The sequence below is a fragment of the Lissotriton vulgaris genome, chromosome 4_1 (assembly GCF_964263255.1).
Source record: "Lissotriton vulgaris chromosome 4_1, aLisVul1.2, whole genome shotgun sequence".
Taxonomy (NCBI): domain Eukaryota; kingdom Metazoa; phylum Chordata; class Amphibia; order Caudata; family Salamandridae; genus Lissotriton; species Lissotriton vulgaris.
Genome location: NC_141691.1, coordinates 1,522,534,778 through 1,522,542,209, shown reverse-complemented (window position 1 = coordinate 1,522,542,209; position 7,432 = coordinate 1,522,534,778).

Sequence of the window (7,432 nt, the reverse complement as noted above, 5' to 3'; positions counted from 1 at the left end):
CCAGGAGTTTACTCGCCTTATCCCCAATGTCATAAACTCTATGGGCGGTCGCCGCTATGCTTTCAATTGTCCGTCGCCTCAGTTGGTCGTCATGGAGCTGCTGGCAGAGTTGAAGCGAGTGCAGTGTGTCCACCGTCGGGTCCGCCATGTGGGCTGCATTTGCCCCGTTAAGTTCTAACTCTAGTTCTAGTAGTTCCCTTTTCTGTGTGCACTTGTGTCCCGCTATGGTCGAAATGGCCTGTCCTCTCAGAACTGTTTTATAGGCTTCCCATAGAACCGTGGGGGATGTCACAGAGGCCGTGTTTTCTGCGAAATAATACCTGGTCAACTTTTTTAATTCCTTACATATGGACGGTATCTGAAGATAACCCGGAAAAATCGGATATATTCTTTTGCGGGCCCTCTCCGGGCACGATAAAGTCAGTGTTAGTGGAGAGTGGTCTGATATGCCCCTAGGTCTGATCTGTACGTCCTCTATGGTAAGGAGGCCATCGCCCAGGGTAAGAAAGTAGTCGATACGGGACAGGCTATTATGACCGGTGGAATAATAGGTGTACTGCTGGTCATCGGGGTACAAATGCCGCCAGATGTCCACCAGCCCTTGCGCTTCTAGGAATTCACTGAGCCGTGAGGGACCAGGAGTCTGCGTCCGAACCGGGAACCTATGTTGCGTGTTGTGTGCTATTGCATTGAAGTCCCCATCTATAATAAGGTCGCCTCGGGGAGTTCCAGGATGAATTTACCTAGATCAGGAAAGGCGATTGTATGAAGTGCTGGTGGAATGTAGACAGACACTATGTTTAGTGGTTTGCCTTCCCATTGTCCATGCGTTGTCACAAAGCGGCCTTGGTCGTCTGTTTTAGTGGTCTGCAGTATAAACGGAGATGACCTCCTCAGCAGTATGCCCGTTCCGCGCGATCCTGAGGTGAAGTCTGAATGCACTATCATGTGATATCCCCGTCTGTCTAGAGCCTGAGTTGCCGTGCCCACCAAGTGTGTCTCTTGGAGAAGAACTAAAGCAGGACCCAATCTTCTAATACCCTGCAGGGCAGCCCCCTCTTAATCTGGTCCCCCAGCCCTCAACCATTCCAAGCCAGTAACTGTAGTGGTGCCACTGGTCCCGTACGAGGGCTCCCGTCTAAGGTATCAGCCTACGTGTCGTGTGCCATCACTTTCCTGAAGTGGTAGCCATACATATGTCATGGACTGGTACTTACGGGCCTGTCGTGTGCTGACCAATGTGTCATGTTCATCCTGCCATACCCTACCACTATGAGTCAAACAATTAAAAAAACTGAAAACAACCCCTCCCTGAACTCCCCCACTCCCTGCCCCCCTGCTATACGGACATGGAACCGCCCGCCCCCCAACTTAGCAGAGTGCTTAACCCATCCCCCACACAGAATACTTGCTCGTCGGGGTGAAGGACTCTCCGGAGTCGGCGGCCTCTCTTACCCTCCTCGGATGCCCTCAGCCCAGTGTCCAGCGGCAGTTCGTTAGGCAGTTAGCATAGTCAATTGAAAGTCTTGCATTCACCGGGTGGCTACTGTTCCGCATCGGCGTCGTCGTCCACACTTTCTCTCATTGGCGAGCGTTCCTCCTCCCCACGTACTGGAGCTTGGGAGCTCTGACGATTCTCTGTGTCCTGACCCCCATGTTTCTTATTCAAGCGGCGAGGCTGAGTGGCCGGTCTCCACCTTTCCAGTCAGTCCTGGGCTATCTCAGGAGTTTCAAAGAACCAGGTCCTGTTGTCCGCCACCACTCGTAGTCTGGCTGGGAACAGCATCGAATATGGAATCTCCCTTGCCCTCAGTTCCTTTTTCACATTCAAGAACGTCCTTCTGCGGCGAGCGACCTCCGCTGTATAGTCCGGAAAAAAGGCCAGTGTGGAATTTAGGATCTTAACAGGAGGGGACACCCTTGCCGCCTGTAGAATAGCGTCTCTGTCCCGAAAATTGAACAGCCGAACCAGGATAGGTCGTGGGGCTGCGCCCGGCTTTGGCCGGCCCCTCGGGACTCGGTGCCCTCTCTCAACCGAAAAGAAGGTGGACAGGCCCTTAGGTTGGAGCTCCGTTTTAATCAGCTCTTCCACAAAGAGATCCGTTGCTCTAGTACCTTCTGACTTCGGAACCCCAAGGATTCTGATGTTGTTTCGCCTGGAGCGCCCTTCCTGATCATCGAGTCTCTCCCGCAGTGTCTTGTTCTCCGCCGTCATTCTCTCCATAGCCGTCTGCAGCTCCGACACATCCTCCACCAGCGACTTCGTAACCATCTCCATGGAGCTCACCTTCTCGGACATTTTGTGGAAGTCCGCCCTTATCAGAGTGATTTCAGTAGAAATCGAGCCCACTGTTGCCTGTACTTGCGTCAAAGCCCGCATGACATCGTCCAGTGTCTCCTTTTTCCCACCTGCTCCATCCGTTGATTTCCCGGCGGTTGTTCTCACCTCCGTTGGAGAGGCGGTGCCTTTGTCACAGGCATATTTGTCAATGCGGGTTTGCGTCGTGCCACCTTTCAAACCTTTGCCCGCCATGCTGGCTACCTCAGCGTCTTGTGTCTTTCGCCGTCGGTCTCGGCCCCCTGTGCGGCAATGTGGAAGAGGACACGGGAGGGATCACCACTAATCTTGTGTGTTGTCAGGGACGTAGCCGACCAGTCCCCTATGCCACTTGTAATCGAGCCGCATGCGCTGCGCACTCAGTAGTCGTCCGGCAGGCGATGCAGTTTCCTACTTGGGGCCCTGTGGTGCTTTTATGCTTATTTACAGTCCGGCGGGCGAACCCCACCGCTGCGGTCCCTGGTGTAAGAGCAGCCTGCAACTTTCAGTCTATACACCTAGGCCCGAGTGCACCGCCACTGTACTCGCTGGCGTGTCTCCCTGTTTCATCCTTAACGGGGGGTGTCCCAGTGTGCCTTGCACTTCAGTTGGTCCCTAATGAGCGCGTTCAGTGTCTGTTACCAACTACTTTGATTCGCTGGTGTCCAGGCGCTCGCACAACACCGCATTGATCACCAGGCAATTACGACTCATCCCAATTGATCGCTGCAGGCTTTCCCCCCGTCGACTCACGTAAGGGAAAGGATGGACCCCTGCACGCAGGCAGATCTCCAGCTTCTTTTAGTCCCAGGGGTTACTCACGGAGATATAGCCGCTTGCTGCTTTATTTTATGGTTACGTGTGCCCCGGAGGCGCCCGTCACTCCTCCATGCTCTCCCCAGGGCTGCGTGTCGGGCCGACGCGCTGCAACGCCTATGGATCCCGATGTGCGTTTGGTCTCTGGAGCGCCTCGTCACCACCCTCCGGCTGCCGGCACAGTCCTCCGCCGCACACGATGTCTGGGTGGGCTATATCAGTTCAGTACATGTGGACCCAGGCCGGCAAGCAACCCGTCCGCGCCCCTCCTCGCGCTTGTCGGTCACGGTGCCGGATAAATCACAGGACTCGGTCTCGCGGTTGGTGCCTGCCCTGGGGGCACTCTTTAGACCAGGCGCACCCTTCTCGGCCACATTGCCCACTGTTCGCTCTTAGGTCGCCGTCATCCACTATCGTAGCGAAGCTCCGCTCCTCCGAGTCCTCTTAGCCGATTGCGTTGCACCAAGATGGGGGTTTGTACCTCCCGGCGGCTCCACCTTCTGTGCCCCACAGCCCGCAGTCCGGCTATTTCCCACTGTGTCGGTACTGTCGCCTCTCCTGCACAGTTGAGCCCGCTCCTCCAAGCCGCTCCGATCCACGCTCTCTGCTGTCTTTTAGGTCGCCGCAGTCTTACCCAGCAACTGCCGGGCGCTTCCGGCGAGCCTCGCCCAGGCCAATGCCACTTCCGACCGGGCACCTCAGAGAAGGCAGACCCCGGATATCTGATGCTGCGCAGGCCTCAGGGGCGTTCAGCGATAACTTCTCCACCCGAGGCAGATTTCCTCCGGAGTTACTGCCGCAGTTCCTGCCCGGTCGTGGGCGTCGGGCCCCCTCCGACAGAGACCTTAAGTTGCTCAGATGAATAAATGGATTTGTGTAGAGGCCGCTCTAACTACGGAGCTCGCCCTCTATGCTGCCGCCATGATCGGCTGCTAGCCACGCCCCCCCCTCCACACAAGTTTTGGAAACTGTTTGGTGGTGAACTCTTCTCGTTTCTTTATCAAATTTGTTGTCAATCCCTAACTAATCGCGTAGTACCAGACTGCTGGAAAAAGGCAGCTGTCTCTCCACTGCTAAAAAAAGGCTACACTGGATCCCCAGTGTCCCTCTAATTATAGACCCATCTCCTTGCTACCATATCCGATTAAGATCTGGGAGATGGTAGTAAATCAATTTCAAAATTCGTTGAAGATAATGAGCTGCTGGACAAAGTCCATTTTGGATTCCGCCCTGCACATGGGCACAAGACTGCCCTGGTGGCAGTCTTGGACGACCTGAGAATGCGGGCGGACAGTGGTCAGACAGTTTTCTTAGTGCTGCTTGACATTTCGGCAGCGTTCGATACAGCTAACCACCAGATCCTGATTTAGAATTTGGAGGAGCTGGGTGTGGTGGGCAGGGCTCTGGACTGGCTGCATTCTTATCTTTCTATTAGTCAGCAGGCAGTGACCCTATCACCATTTATCTCTCAGAATAGAGATGTTAAACATGGGGTTCCACAAGGCTCGGCTATCAGCCCAATTTTGTTTATTCTCTATTTTCGCCCACTTATTGTCCTGATAAAATCCTTTGGCATTGATGTAATTAACTATGCGGACGACACCCAGCTCGTCTTCTCTGTTGAAGGCAATAAAGCAGTGCCTCTAGAAAAATTCCATGCATAGACCAGCAGAATGGTTGAGAGAAAACTCATTACAATTTAATGGGGAAAAAACTGAAGTCCTGTGCTGTACCGCAGGTAAAAGTCAGCCACCTCTTCCAGTATATTTCTGGCCAAGCCCGGTGAACAACTCCCTACTGCCGGCTAAGACAGTGCGCAACTTAGGAGTGATGTTAGACAGTAACTTACAACTGGATTCCCAGGTAAATAAAACTGTGAACACCTGTCTAGCCCTGCTTTGGGCTCTTCGGAAGATACTCCCTTTTCTACCTACCACAGCTAGACCTCAGGTGGTACGGAGTATCGTCCTAAGCAGAGTGGATTATTGTGATATGCTTCTGCTGGGTGCCCAATGCCTCTTTGATAAAAAAAATTACAAAGAATACAGACTATGGCGGCTAAATTGGCGCTAAATCGGCCACGTAGAGGTTCTGACTAACTTGCCTTAAAGGATTTACACTGGCTGTCCATTGCGCAAAGAGTCCAATTTAAGGCACTCTGTGTTGTCTACAGGGCAATACACAAAATTGGGCGAAAATTGTTGCAAAGGAAATTTCTATGGTACTCTCCAGTTAGAACCTGCATTCACTTCGGCTAATCTGGTCTGTGTTCCCTGTGCCAATAAAGTTCGCATGGGTGGAAGATACTTTAGTTTTACAGCATCCAAACTTTGGACTGCCCTGCCTTCGGACCTTAGACAACTGAATACCTTGTCACATTTTGGGAAGGAACTGAAAAACAGATTGCTTCCCAGAGATTAGTTCATTGTCTATCTCTGTTAGTACATGCAATGGTTGACTGGTAATCTAAGCGCCAAGATAACCTTGGGGTGACAGATGCGCTATACAAGTGTGCCTACATTACATTATGTTAGATTACTCCCAGTCATATGACCAGGAACAGACAGCAGGCACCTTAATGGCTAAGGCAAGACAACGTCAACTTTCTAAAAATCACAGTTTCAGAATTGCAATTTAAAATCTGACTCCACCATAATTTAGGATTTCAAATTGTTATTCCAGAGACACCAAACTTGACCCAGTCATATCTTCTCATATGGGAATTACACTTATGAAATGGTGTTCTAATATGTAATGTAATGTAATAAGGTGAACAATGACACAAGCCATTGGCAAATATGGGCGGCGAGTGGGCGGTGCTTCTGTTCCCTACTCCACTACAGCAGATCGCCAGAGCAGCGCATGCGCACAGGCTCAGGCTCGACTTAAGAAGGAAGGTGTAGGCATGGCAAAAAGTTTATTTTGACAGGTCGAAATGGCAGTTTGAATGGCCCACAAAGGCTCTGCAATTCCAGGCCTGAGAAATGTTCAAAGGGCTACTTCCGTGGGTGGCACAATCAGAGCTGCTAACCCACTCTTAGCATTTAATTTACAGGCCCTGGGCACTTATAGTACCACTTTACTAGGAACCTCTAAGTATATTAAATATGTCAGTTGGTTATGAACCAATATTACCATGTGTAGAGAGAGCAGATGCACTTTAGCAACGATAGCAGTGATCAAATGCTCAGAGTCCTAAGGCCAGCAAAAACGGAGGAGGAAGGCAAAAGGTTGGGCGGTGGGGGGGACCCCTAAGTCTGACAGGTCTAACTTTTTGTTTTTGGTGCTATCACTAGAAAGGGTAGAGACATCACCAAAACAAACAAAAAACACTTAGTCTCCTGGCTCATTGAAAGCATAACCCAGGAGAACTTATCATATTTTTTTAAATCATTTCCTAGGCTGGAGCTAGGGCTGCAGTGCCACCTAGGGGCTGGTTGTATGGCTGTAAGTTATTTGGCCTGAAGAAGTATCACAACAAATACAAGGCTTTTATGTAGTATATTTAGGATTGAATTTTTGGGAGAGTAAAATGTTTAAATGTAGACTAAGAGAAATGTTTCACATCAAAATGTAATAAAAACTATGTAAAAAGAGTCACAGACATGAAGTTTAATACAACTTTGTTATATTTTTTAGGTAATCAATAATAAACATTTAATTGTGTACATTATTGAAATATACTTTTGATTCAAATGATTGGTCATTTTTGGAGAAAGATGATAGATCTGCTTTCTGTATCAGGTGGTGAGTGTGGGGTGCAGAGGGTATGGGTGGTTGTTGAGGGGGGAGTTGTTGGCTGCAGGCTAGACCCTGTGTCCAACCCTCTGGTGCACACAGCCTAAGGCCGTTCCCGGCATCCGGTTGCCTGCTTGTATGGGGTTGGTTGTAGGGCCTGTGCACTGCTAATTACTGCACATGTTACATCACTCCTGACACCTTCTATGACATCATTGATGATATCACTCCAACTTTTGCAATGCAAATGTTGCTTGTTGATGAAAAAGCAAGAGACAAGAGGCGCTTTGCAAAACAGGAACAGTTAGTTTAATTAAACAGAGTGGCCAAGAGAACAGTTACAGGCATAGGGCCTAAAGACTGTCGCAACATATAATCAAGCTGAGAGGGGTTTTTATACAATTCATTGAATGTCAAACAGTTCTGTTGATCCTTTTTTGGTAAGGAATGTGCACCGCTGTCTGTGGAGTCGTAAATTAATGTATCTGATAGGAAATCCAGTTGGGCCTCGACCTTTCATGGGCACAATGTGGCCAGTGGGTAGCATGTACAGATGTCCAG